Source organism: Pan troglodytes, chromosome 9, assembly GCF_028858775.2.
Source record: "Pan troglodytes isolate AG18354 chromosome 9, NHGRI_mPanTro3-v2.0_pri, whole genome shotgun sequence".
Lineage (NCBI taxonomy): Eukaryota > Metazoa > Chordata > Mammalia > Primates > Hominidae > Pan > Pan troglodytes.
The window spans coordinates 60492683-60506898 of NC_072407.2; the positions used below are offsets into that span (position 1 = coordinate 60492683).

General features: G+C 33.9%; 1 pseudogene; it reads right to left on the bottom strand.

Moving 5' to 3' along the window:
• Positions 1-12630: 12630 nt before the first annotated feature.
• Positions 12631-13596, bottom strand: LOC100611135 (eukaryotic initiation factor 4A-II-like; annotated as a pseudogene).
• Between the last annotated feature and the right edge of the window lie 620 nt (positions 13597-14216).

Here is a 14216-nt window from a genome sequence, read left to right on the forward strand (position 1 = left end):
ACACATGTAGATGTTCCTTGTGAAATATCTTCCCCCACCCCGATATTTTCAATCCAATTGATAAGACTTAATTATTTTGCTTGTATTTAATTACAGTGAAGAGTTGTATGGTTGCACATATTTTAAAATTAGATAAATGAATTTGTCTTTTACTTTTTTCAGTAAGCACTCTCATTGAAATATAACATACACGTGGAGGAATTCACAAATCCTAAGTGTGAAGCTTGATTTGTTTATTTATTTTAACATCGTAAATACGCCAGTATAACCACTACAAAGGTTAAGAAATAGAACGATTCCAGTGACCTACAAACATCCTTCATGTTCTCAGTCTTTATGCTTCACAAAAGTAACCACTTTTTGACTTTTATCATTACAGATTGATGTAACTATGTTTCAACTTATATATGAAATGCTAAAGCATGTACTTTATTGTAACTGGCTTCAACATTATGTCTGCAAAGGTTATTCTTGTTGTTCTGAATCAATCCTTTGTTCTTTCCATTGCTTTATGGCTATAAGTTATTCACTTTACATTCAGTTATTTTGACTCCACATACAAGTAGGAAAACACCCATTGTTACAATCTTTTCTGATATGTACTCTTCATATATTTCCTCTCTTTTGAACATTTTATCTAAATTTCCAACAGGAAGCTAAACTTTTGTACTCAAATAGTTTCAAATGAAAGGGAAGTGAACAGAGTCAGGTTAAAATTAAAGTGGAGCTTCCTGAGATAAGAAAAGACAATGAGGAAACTAAAAATGCAATAGCACGATTGAATTATGCATTAACATAATCAAGAGAATAAGAAAGACCTTTGCAAGCATCTGGGAAGTTAAAAATACCTGTGAATTAAGCACTTTCAGGTTAGACTACAACTTTATTTTTAATACAAAAATTTAAGAGACAATACAAAATATCTACAGAATTTTAAGAAAAACAAATTGGGGTGAAAGAATTCTGTATCAAAGCCTTAGTGATTTATGTTCAAAAGCAACAGAAAGACTTTCTCAGATTTGGAAGGGCTTAGGAATTATTTCATTCTAAATATAATTTTAAAAATCCCTCAACAAAGACTATGAGTTGCTGCATGATTAATCAGAGTAATCAGAACATATACTTTAAGGTTGGGAAAATTGTAATGTAAAATAATATGCTTTGGAGAAGCAAATAATAAAATATGTATTTAATATTAAATAGTGCAAATATTATTAAAAGCAAAAAAGAATTGCTAAGAATAATTTTTAAAGATGTGCATAATATAAAATATGAAAACTAAAATTATGTATATTTAAAACCACAATTTATATAATAGAAAAACTGATAGGGAGGGATGGGAGAAATGAAAATATGCTAATTTCCTAAACCTATGTACAAAAAGACTCCATAAATATTTTATTTAGATGTGACTAGAGAAATTAGTCACAACCATATATATCCAAACACATATTTCAAACATATTTCTGAATAATAATCGTCAATAGAATAAAAACCAGCATATCCATTCCAAATGATCAGAAGATTTTTAAAAAGTAAATATAGCATAGAGAACAAAAGAAACAAAGAAAACTGTGAGCAAGCTTACAAGATAAAATAGGTTAAAGTAAACCGAGAAAAGCAAATATTTATGAAAATAAATCTAAATGGGGTTTATGTTCTAGTAGAGACAGCCTCATATTCACAAATGAAAAAAATTCAATCACATATAAATATAGTGACATAGAAAGGCTAGCATCCACTTTTGTTTAGCACTGTATTTTAGAACTTAACCAATGCAATAAAATTTAAAAAGATGCAGATTTGGTTGTCTAACTGAAAACACAACAGAATAAATTGAAGAAGTCAGGACGAATAAAATAGTCTTCATGGTGTTTAGTTCCAAATGAAATATAATAGAGAGTCTTTTAACTAACCGTCACTTAACTGATGTATCTGATGAGTCAATACTCCTCATTTTCTCTGTACAACATACTATATGCTAAACCTGACACTCTGAACACAGGAGATCTGAGCTTGCTCTCCACAATGTATAAACATTCCTACACCCAGAAGTTGACTTGCATGTATGTAAATTGGTTGGATTTTGCACACCCTGCTTATATCATGTCCATTTATTTTTGTACGTATGTAATTTTATTAAATATTACAAAATCAAATAAAGTGTTATTGTGAATATATATTTAATGAAAATTAATAATTCAATGCTTGAGAAATACTTGATAATTACAAGTTGCTAATAATTGCTGTGGAATAAGGTGTGAGCCAGACCATTATAATAGGCTAGGAGGGAAAGTAATAACATTTTGAATAATTTTATATTCATATTTGATATGAGTCTAATTTTCACTTTATGTTAAAAAAGCTAAAACTGGAATTAATACATGATCCAGGCAAGAAAGCTTTTGACTTCAGGTAATACAAACTCAATGTAAGGCTCTTGACTCTATATCAAAAGGTTGATGAATAAATGTCCACTCATATCATTTAAATCAAAGTAAAATCATTAAGGTAATTATGTAATTTATGCTTTGAATCACAGCGCATTCTTCCTTTCTTTTTTTTAAATCAATGATACTGTTAGAAAATGTTCTTCTCCCCCAAAACAACCAAACTTAATGAATGAATAAATGATAAATAACACACCAGTGAAGAAACAATAAATAACAAGTAGAATGATTTGAAGAAAACTACTAAATTTTGCACATATGTGCCTGGATGGAAAAACTCACTCAATATTTTGACGTTAATTGACTCTGAAATAATGTTTGATTCCATGCAAATCCTATCAAAATCCCTAGAAAAACAAGCAAGTAAAAATACAAAAAAAGTTGAAAAGAGTGAAACAACAGAGTGAAACTTTTATCACATGACATCAAGATGTGTAACAAACAAGTTATAAAATATGTTATATATTATCATATCATAAATCACAATGGTACTTGTAGAGCACTAGAGATCCTGAATAATTGAATAGGAAGACTCACTAATAATGGCTAGCTGTTCTGTTGCACTTATTGTGTCAGACATTATTCTATGCACTTTACATTTATTAACTCATTTCATAATGGCCCTCTATAAAAGGGTTTTTATAACTATTTTACAGATGAAGAAGTTGATGCACAGGGAGGTTAACTACCTTGCCCAAGATCACACAGATAGTAGGTGTTGGAATGGGAATTTAAACATAAGTAGACTGACTCCAGGGTCTCTTTCCTTCATCACTTTATTATAATATATTGTCACTATCTACTACGTGCATTAAGTTTCATTATCTGTAAAATAGAAGTGAAAATACACTTACCTACCTTCTCAGGTTGTGAGACTTGAACAAATTATTCTGTGAAAGTACTTAGAACAGTCCCAGCACAGAGTACATATTCAATGTGAAGTATATTAAATATTTTTACCATTTCAAATCAATTAGAAAGGATCAATTTCCTAATATGGCATTAGGACAATGAGGGAATCATTTTGGAAGTTAACCCTAATGCATAGACATTATGGATCCTTACAGAAAATGTATAAAGATTAAATGTTTCGCCGGGCATGGTGGCTCATGCCTGTAATCCCAGCACTTTGGGAGGCCGAGGCGGGCGGATCACAAGGTCAAGAGATCGAGACCATCCAGGCCAACATGGTGAAACCCCGTCTCTACTAAAAATACAAAAATTAGCTGGGTGTGGTGGCACGCGCCTGTAATCCCAGCTACTCAGGAGTCTGAGGCAGGAGAATCACTTGAACCTGGGAGGTGGAGGTTGCAGTGAGCCGAGATCTGGCCACTGCACTCCAGCCTGGTGACAGAGCAGACTCCGTCTGAAAAAAAAAAAAAAAAAAAAGGTTCAAAATTTACTTCTAATGGACTTAGGTTTCAAATATTTTTAAAAGTAAAAGAAAACTAGAAGAGAGTGTAGATTAACTGTTTTTCAGATTTCAGGGTAGATAAACATTTATAACCAAATGAGGAAAGGGCAGAGTACAAAAAAATGTTGATATTGCAACAGAATAAAAATGTTAAAGTTTTGTAGGCAAAAACACAATAAGCAAATTGAATAGCAAGTGACAATTCAGATAAAAAACCTATCAGAAAAACAAATAATGGAAATTCAAAAAAGAAACATGCAAAAGCAAACAAATATATACAAATTAAGTTTTGTTAGTATTCAAATAAATATACAATTAAACAAAATGGAATCCTCTTTTCTGTTTATCAACTAATAGCAATGGAAAAATGATAATTCCTTGTGTTATTAAAGTTGCAAGGAGAGATGTATTCCCAAATATGCTGGTGAAAGTATAAATTGCTGTAAAAATTTGTGAAATACAATTTGGTAATATAGTGAAAGGCTTGAAGAAATGCATGCACTTTGATTCGGCAATATTGCTTTACAAATTTATTCTTATAAACTAAACATGCTCATAAAATCATTGACAAGAATGTTAGTCATCGTTTTCATTATAATAGTAAAAAATCATATCAACCTAAATATCAATTTAGAATGCTTAAATTAATTGTAGTCTATTAATTTTGTGGAACAGTGTGTAATTGTCTAAAAATGACATTGTGGAAAAATAAGCAGATTGGGAAGGTTCATAAAAAAGCAGATTATAAAACAGCATTATATCATGATTTACTTAAAAAATAATTATATCTATTCTTAAAAAATAGAACCTACTTCAAAATATTAACAATGGGTATTGCTAGGTGGGTGGGATTGTGGATCTTTTTGCTTATGGCTTTCTGTTTTTACAAATTTTATAATGAGCATACACAATTTTGCAATCATATAATAAATTAAAAGTCTACTTTTATCCTTTGGTATCTGAACTAGTGTTGGCAAGGAAGGATGGTAGTGTCAGTCACATGGATTTTGAAGTTAGATATGGGTGTGAAACCCAGTTTCTTCACTTACTAATTTAATTTTTGCATTGACCACATTACTTGATGAGCCTTGGTTCCCTAATGTATAATTGAGGATATGAATATGGATCCTTATAAAAAATTTATGAAGGTTAAATGTTTCAAATATGTACTATTTCTGAGACATAGTTCCAATGAATGTACCTGCACTTCTGCCTCTTTTCTTGCAGTGATGTGTTTCTCTCAGGTATTTATTTACTCTTCAGTTCTTATCTTTTCCAGAGTAGAGAGTGAGGCGCCTCCTAGATCTCGCAGTTGCTCTGCTAGACCTTAAATAAGAAGAAGAGTAAGAGAGAAAAGGAAGAAGAACAAAATGGAAGTGAGATTTCAGTAGAAAATTTGTAATTATATATCGTCAAAACCAAATCAGAGGCCGGGCGCGGTGGCTCACACCTGTAATCCCAGCAGGTTGGGAGGCGGAGGCGGGCAGATCACGAGGTCAGGAGATCGAGACCATACTGGCCAACATGGTGAAACCCCGTCTCTACTAAAATACAAAAAATTAGCTGGGCGTGGTGGTGCATGCCTGTAGTCCCAGCTACTCGGGAGGCTGAGGCAGGGGAATCGCTTGAACCTGGGAGGCGAAGGTCGCAGTAAGCCGAGATCGAGCCATTGCACTCCATTAGACTCCGTCTAAACAAACAAACAAACAAACAAACACCAAACAAACAAAAAAACAAATAAGATAGTTTTTGACCCAGAAAGGCATTTAAAAATGATTCTATCTTACTAAGACGTGAACATCAAATGATCAATATTGGGAGCAGCCAATATTTGGTGAAAAACATAAGCTGTCAATAAAGCAAAACATGTAGCATTGGGAGAGCTCAATGTGTGCTAAAATATCACAATGGAGTGGTTGCCAGGAAAAATCAGCACACATGTTCAATGTGAGGCTATAACCTATTAAAAACCAAACACATCAGAATTTATACTTACAGAATAGTGTTTTCCTTTCCAGTGGTCACTTTCAAAGGCTTTGGACTTTAATGATTTTACCTTATTCAAACCATTTCTGGGGCTCCTTTGGGAATTATTTTCAAAGTCCCTATATATTTTCTTGAATATTATCAGTTGTGACATATATTCACACTTGGATGACACATTTGCTTTTTTTCTTAGTAGCAAGACATTTGATATGCAGTGAGATGAAATACAGTGAAGTAACTGGGTAGTTATATTCTGCACTCTGGAGTTTGATCAAAATAGAAATTGGTGAGAAGCTAATGTTATTGTGTGGTAGAAACACACATTTCCTCCCAGCTTTTCATGAAATGTAATAATAAGTATTATCATTATTTTTAGGTTAATCATTCCAGATGTGTGATACAATCTTTGTATACATTTCTATCTTATTGAAGTATTTAACTAGAATTAATTGATTCTGTCATGCAATTTCAACTCTGTTGGCCATTTATCTTGAAGTAACCTGTCCATTGGCATGAATGGAATATATGACATTTTCATTTATGTCAACATTTTTATCTGGCGAATGGGTGAGGGGTTGGTGGCACCTGAAAGTTCTTAATAGAAATATTTCCTGGACCCATCCCTTATTTCATTTCTAAAAGATCTCTGTGCATATATACTACATTTCCTTTATCTCTTCATCTGTTGATGGACACATGGGTTAATTCCATTTCTTGGATACTGTGAATAATGCTGCAATGAACACAGGAGTACAGATATCTTTTGGAATTCTGCTTTCATTTCCTTTGGATATATACCCAGTAGTGGAATTGCTGGATCATAAGGTAGTTCTATTTTAATATTTTGAGGAATCTCCATACTATTTTGCATTTGTCAAATTAAAAAACAATAGAAGAGCTCTGTGCAAATAAATTTCTGTCTTCTGGATCTGCATCAACCTATAGTATGGCATGAAACATAAAAAATTTTATCACCTAAAAATTATCACCATGCAAATATATAAGCAGTATTTATTATTCTCATTATTCTGTTACCCTCCCCAAAGTTGTCAGAGAAATTTTCAACCTTGTCATCCTCACCATCCACAGAATTCACTGATTTCTTGGTGCCCTTATTGCTTCCCTGACAGCTTATGCTTAAAACAATGAACTCCTGGCAATGCCTGTTTGATAAAAATTTCAGTCAGGGTTATATTTGGGCTCCATAAAGTCAAGGATGTCTGCCTTGTTTATGACTGTATCCTCATCATATCTGAACTAATTTGAAGTTAAATCTCATATCTTTTAAACTTTCTTTCAAAGCCAATAGTCAGTGGCTCCTTCTATAACCCAATTAGCCTATTTAATTGTTTTAGCCTCACACAAATTGGGGTTTTTCTCAGTCCAGTCTTTATATTTTTGTTTACTACATGCAACAAAGAAGAACCTAGGTGGGATGGATTCAGCTGATAAACAGTTGGTAGGAAGCACAGCAGTTAAGCAGTTGATACACTTGTTGAACCAATAAGTTTGATAATATTGAGAAACTCATCTAGGTAGGAGTTATCTCTCAGTGGCTGATGGGCAGTGTTGCAATGTGTAATCTATGTGTACTACTAATACATAAATATTTACATGTAAAACTGAAGGACTTTTGAAAATGTCAGGGAGCCACGGAACCATAGAAAAGCCCAGTCAAATATGTTAAATGCATGCTCATTTAGAAAAAATATATAAAATAGAAACTCTATATCTTTAAGGGAACTCAAGACACACTTAATTCTATCCTCTTATGTCTTTCATGCAAAAACTCAGGCTTACCAAGATTAAGCCTTGTCCAAAGGCATGTGCTACATATAGGCATACCTGAGGCCAGATTTCAGATTCTATTGTATTAGTTAGCGGAGAGTGGAGCACATAGATGTGCCTTCAATATATCCTTTTCATCTACACTGAACTTAGTTAAAAGCATGCAAACAGCTATGCAGAAAGGGCACATTAGTATGATTCTTGCTGCATAGTGGAAACACATGCCCAAGCTTAGTCTAGTGCTATGCACACAAGTAAGGGAGACAATGCCATCTGTAGAATAATTTAATAACTCCTCAATATTTTTCTTACCCAAGTTATTTTCTCTAATGGCACTCACCGCTGTGCCATTCCTAGTTGATCACACATTTAGGAGACATTTGGTCTCTCAACAAGAATCTGAGTCCTGGATTTGTCATTTACCAGTTTTAGAACTATGGATGAAATTATGAATCTCCATGAATCTCAGGTTTATACTGACAGAGAGTATAATATAGTTACTCTACAGTGTTATTGTGAGGATTAACATTAAGGCTTATTAAGTGCACTGCCTGATTTCCAGTAGGTATTCTTTTATCATTCTCCTTGTTGCATTCGCAGCCCTATGTTTATTAACCAATATTCAGTTCCTTGCCATGATCTCTCTTGCTCTGAGGACTCTGCATCATCTACCCCCTTCACCTTGGACATTGTTCTCTTCCATGCTTCTACTCTTCCTTCAGAGCTCAGTTCAAGTGTCATCTTTCCCTGATCTTCATTTTTCCACATCTCAGTGATAGGTGCTTCTTCTATGAACTTCCAGAAAACCCTCTCCTCATCTTGACTCTACAGCCACTGTACCTTATTAATAAATTAACCAAGCAGGCAAATATTGAGTATTTGTTAGGAACTCAAGTCTTGGGCTCAGCTATGTGGAAGAGAATTATGAGGCATGATTACCAATTTCAGCTTTGCAAGAGAACACAATGCATAAGAGAATTTAAACATTCTCTGAGGAGCTCATTTCTAAATTGTGTTCCTTACAACATAAATTTTTCATGATGTCCCAGAAATAAAAGTCTTTGTGTCAAATCTGAAAACATTCACACTTTTTCTGATATTAACAATGCACTTAGCACAATGTTTTGTGAAGTCCTGATGTAAAGCAGCCAGCCTACTTTTACCTGAAGAAATTCCCAGCTCCATTTTACCATAGAATACAATTTTTTTCACATAACACCAGGAAGCTGCTTATGATTTAATGATGTTGCTTGAAAAAAAGGAGTTCCATGCCGTGTTCTTCAGGATTGTCCTACAGAAAGAACACTGATAGAAAAGGCAAAAGACTTGAATTCCATCCTTGCTTTACATTTATTAGGCATGCGATGCTAGGAAATTCAACCATTTATCAGAGTTCCCTTTTCTGTATCTGTAAAAGTGGATAGTAATCCTTACTCTGATAATTCATTTGTTGTCCACAAAAATTCAATATTGATGTATATGAACCAGTTACAAAGCATTATAAAATGTGTGTTTTTATTATTATTTTTAGAAAAAAAGTCAAAATCAAACTAATAAAAAGGTCTTTTAGGGCGTTTCCTTACCACTTTGAAATTTGCTTCATTCCATCAGCCACCTAACCAAATTCACTTATGAGCTGGTTAACATTTTGCTGAGGTGCTAAGAATTCCTGCTATAGATGATGAAAGAAGCTCTCCCAGAGAGATTCTGTCTATCTTCTTACAGGGAATAATGAAATGAGGGTCCATGAGTTTCATGTTGTCAGCATTTCCTGGAAATGACAAGCAGACAGTATATGATACCCTCATAGTATTTGGATGACAATGGGGGAAGTTTCCTTTGTATGCTGATATTCAGGAGAAGAATCACATCTTCGAAATTTGGGTTAAGGATGGAGTAGGGTGAGAGGGACCTCCTTCGGAAGAGTGATACTATGGAATAATCACACTTCAAGTCCTGAATGAGAAGTCTTGCATCTTCTCAATGATAGAAAACAGATTCTGATAGATTTACTCAGAGTCCAGTCTTGCCGAATTTGGTCAGATTATTTAGTATCCTTTATGAAATCTCTTTAAAATTAATGAGTCTCCAAAGAGGTGGAATTTCCCCAGTGGTTCCTCTTAAACTGAACCCAACTAGAGAAAATATTGGAAAAAACTTCCAGTGTCAATCAACTAAGGCAAGGTTTCCAGGCAGCTCTTTTCTGTGGTCACTGTAGAAAATTGTTGTCTGGGGATTTCAAGTGTGTATTCTCATTCCTTTCCTCTACCCAACAGAGACTTACTGATGTTGCATTCAAGAAAAATTTTTCCAGTGAGTTGTTGAAGGCAGACATTCATTGCAACTTGAGCTCATGAAATGTGTAATGAACTAACTCAACAGCAGGTTACGCATCTGGAGTTCTAGGGTCAAGTCATGGCTCTGCCATTAGTAACTGTTGACCTCAGGCAAGTAGGAAAGCTCTTTTATGAGATTTTTCATTTGTGATATGAAACTTCGTATTACATGGACCTCATGGGTCTTTCTATTTCTAATATTCTATAAACTATGCATTTTATTACAGTTTTAAATTGGTATATAATTATACATATTCAGAGAGTACATGTGATATTTTGATGCATGTACAAAATGTGTAATATCAAGTCAGGGTAATTAGGATATTCATTGCCTCAAGTATTTATCATTTCTTAGTGTTGGAAAATATTTCAAATCTTCTCTTTTAGCTATTTTGAAATATAAAATAAATACTTGTTAACTATAGTAATTCTACTGTGCTTTCAAACCCCACAACATATTCCTTCTCACTAGCTGTATTTTTATACCTGTTAATGAATCTCTCTTCATTGCCACTCCCTCATGTTCTTCCTTGTTTCTGGTAACCATCATTCTACACTCTTATCTTCATGAGATCAGCTTTTTTAGCTCTACAAATAAGTGAGAACATAACATGTTTTTTTTTTTTTTTTTGTGCCTGGCTTATTTTACTTAATGTAATAGCCTCCATAGTTCCATCCATATTGCTGCAAATGACACGATTTCATTCCTCTTCCAATAGCTGAACAGTACCCCACTGTGTATATATGCCACATTTTCTTTATATATTTATACATTAATGAACACTTAAGTTGAATCCATATCTTGGCTATTGTGAATAGTGCTGCAATAAACATGGGAATGCAGATATCTCTTTGCTATACTGATATTTTTTTATTTTTGGAGTGCACCCAGCAGTGGGATTTCAGGATTATATGGTAGTTCTACTTTTAGTTTTTTGAGGAACTTCCATATTGGCTGTACTAATTTACATTTCTACCAATGGTTTAGAGTGTTCCCCTTTCCCCCATCCTTGCCAGTATCTGTATTTTTTCTTTTTGATAACAGCCATTTTAATTGGGGTGAGATAATATCTCATTGTGGTTTTGATTTGCTTTTCCCTTATGATTAGCGCTGTTCAGCATTTTTGCATATACTTGTTGTCCATTAGTATATTTTCTTCTGAGAAATGTCTATTCAGATCATTTGGCCATTGTTTCATTGGATTAACTGTTTTCTTGCTGTTGAGTTGTTAAAGTTGCTTATGTATATTCTGGTTATTAATGCCTTGTCAGATGTATAGTTTGCAAATATTTTCTTGCATTCCAGTACTCTTTTGAGTTGATTGTTTTCGTTGTCATGCAGAAGCTTTTTAGTTTGATGTAATCTCATCTATTTTTGCTTTGATTGTCTGTGCTTTTGAGGTCTCCATAAAATCTTTACCCAGAACAATGTTGTGAAGCATTTGTCCAATGTTTTCTTCTAGTAGTTTCATAGTTTCAGGTCTTACATTAAGTATTTAATCCATTTTGATTTAATTTTTGAAAGTGATGAGAGATAGAGGCCTAGTTTATGTTGAATATGGATATACAGTTTTCTTAGCACCATTTATTGAAAGGGCATCCTTTCCCCAATGTAGGATCTTGGCATCTTTGTTAAAAATGAGTTGGATGTAAATGCATAGATTTATTTCTGGATTTTCCGTTCTGCTCCATTGGTCTATGTGTTTGTTTTTATGTCAATCTCTCTCATCCTGTTTTGAGTATTATAGTTTTATAGTATATTGTGAAGTCAGGTAATGTGATGGCTCCAACATTGTTCTTTTTGCTCAGGATTACTTTGGCTCTTCAGGGTCTTTATCAGCTCCATATGCATTTTAGATTTTTTTCTCTTTCTGTGAAGAATGTCATTAGTATTTTGATGGGGATTTTGCTGAATCTATATATTATTTTGGGCAGTATGGGCATTTGACAATATTAATCTTCCCATCCATGAGCATGAGATAGCTTTCCATTTTTTTGTTTCCTCTTCAATGTCCTTCATCAGTGTTTTGTAGTTTTTTTTAAAAGTGAATTTACAATTTATTTAACATTCAAACTTCATTAAGACATGGGCAATATGGCAATTTTACTGGGGATTAAGCCCAACCTAGGATGATTGCTTGCTGGGGGTTAGCAGCAGGTTGCAGTTCACGCTTAGCACTAATTAAATGCTTTATTGAATAATTACAATATCAGACAAAATGAATTCAAATGGTTTCTAAAAAGTCAATTTTACAGGCCTTTCTACTCAGGCTAATGAAAAACACAATAAAGGCAGATATGCTAGTTTAACATAATTTACTGATTTTATACAGCACTTATATCTTTTAGTCCACAAGTATATTACTAAATGATAGAGAACATCTACTACAATCATTTCTACAGAACTAGGAAATAAATTTCTAAGAAAGAAAGTTTTTACAGACACCATCTTTTATACCCACCCTAATAGTCTAATATTAAAGAGGATAAAGCCAATGACTTTCCTCACAAGAGCTCATGACTAATGTTGCCCCATGATCTGTTTTGAGCATTGAGATAAGACTCAAATATTCCCAAAGAAAGAAGCACAATGCATGTTGTGGTTGCCTATTTGGCAACAGTGAGCACTGCATCCTGAACTATCTCATCCCAGGAATTAAATAAAGTTAGTCACATTCATGGGCATTTCTTCCACTGTATTATTGTAGAAAGTCTCAATGTCATGAAGAATTATTTTGTCCTCTTCAGTAACAAAATTTATAGCCACACCTCTGCCAATTCTGTGAATACAGTTTTCATTATTGGTAGTTAGATCATAGTTTATAACCAAAGACACTTGTTGCACATCAGTCTCGTGAACCATCAAGCCAGTAGTGATCAGAACACCACTTGACTCTGATCAGAATTCCCTCATGATAACATCTCTCTCCTTCTGGTCCATGTCACCATGCAGAACAGAAATTATGAAGTCTCTGGCATGCATTTTCTCAGTCAGCCAGTCCACCTCATACCTTGCATTACCTTGCATTGGGAAAAATGACAGCCTGCATAATAGTCAGTGTCTCGTACAAGTCACAAAGTGTAGTCAACTTCCATTCCTCTCTTTCAACATTAATGTGAAACTGTTTGATTCCTTCTTCCTTTTTCACCAGAATTTAAATTGGATCTCTCATGAATTTTTTTGGTCACTTCCAACACATCAGTTGGCATTGTGGCAGAAAGCAACACAACCTGAATACTTCTATTTAATTTTTGGAAAATCTCATAGATTTCATCCTTAAACCCTCAGCTCAACATTTCATCTGTATCATCCAAAACAAACATTTTGATCCACCTTGGAGAAAAATATCTTATGTTTAGCATATCAAACACTCTCCATGGTGTACTAGCAACAGTATGTGGTGCTTCTGCCTACAGTTTTTGCATTTAATTTTGAACATTTGTTCCACCAATGCAGGCACGACAAGTTTCTCCCATATAGTCTCCAAGTGCCAGAATTACGTTTTGGATCTTTAATACAAGGAACAATAGCTCTGGGCTGAATAGCTGGAGGCTTCTCAAAACCACAAACATGGATTACCCCCAAAAGAGACTCCTTTAAATTCATACCATCAAAGTTAACAATCTCATTTCAGTTGCTCTTGATGACAACATTGGGTCCATTCCCTTTGGGCCGCCATGTTTTCTGTTATAATCCATGGAGTCACTAGACATGATACAAAGAACAACTCAGCCTGACTGAAAAGCATTTTGTATTTTTTATTATAGAGATCTTTCACTTCTTTGGTTAAGTTTATTCTTAAGTATTTTTTAAGGTAGCTACTGTATATGGAATTGCTTTCTTGATTTCTTTTTCAGAGCGTTTGCTATTGATGTATAGAAATATTACTGATTTTTGTATGCTAATTTTGCAGCCTGCAAATTTACTGAATTCATTTATCAGCTCTAACAGTTTTTTGGTGGAATCCTTAGGTTTTTCAAAATATAAGATAAGGTCATCTTCAAATAAGGATAATCTGAATTCTTCCTTTCCAATTTGGATGCCCCTTATTTCATCCTCTTGCCTAATTGCTTTGGCTAGGACTTCCATTATTACTTTGAGGAGGAGTGGTGAAAGTAGACATTTTTGTCTTATTCCAAACGTTAGAGGAAAAGCTTTGTTTTTCCTTGTTCAGTATGATATTAGCATGGGTTTGTCTTATATAACCTTCATTGTTTTGAGGTATGTTCCTTCTACACCTA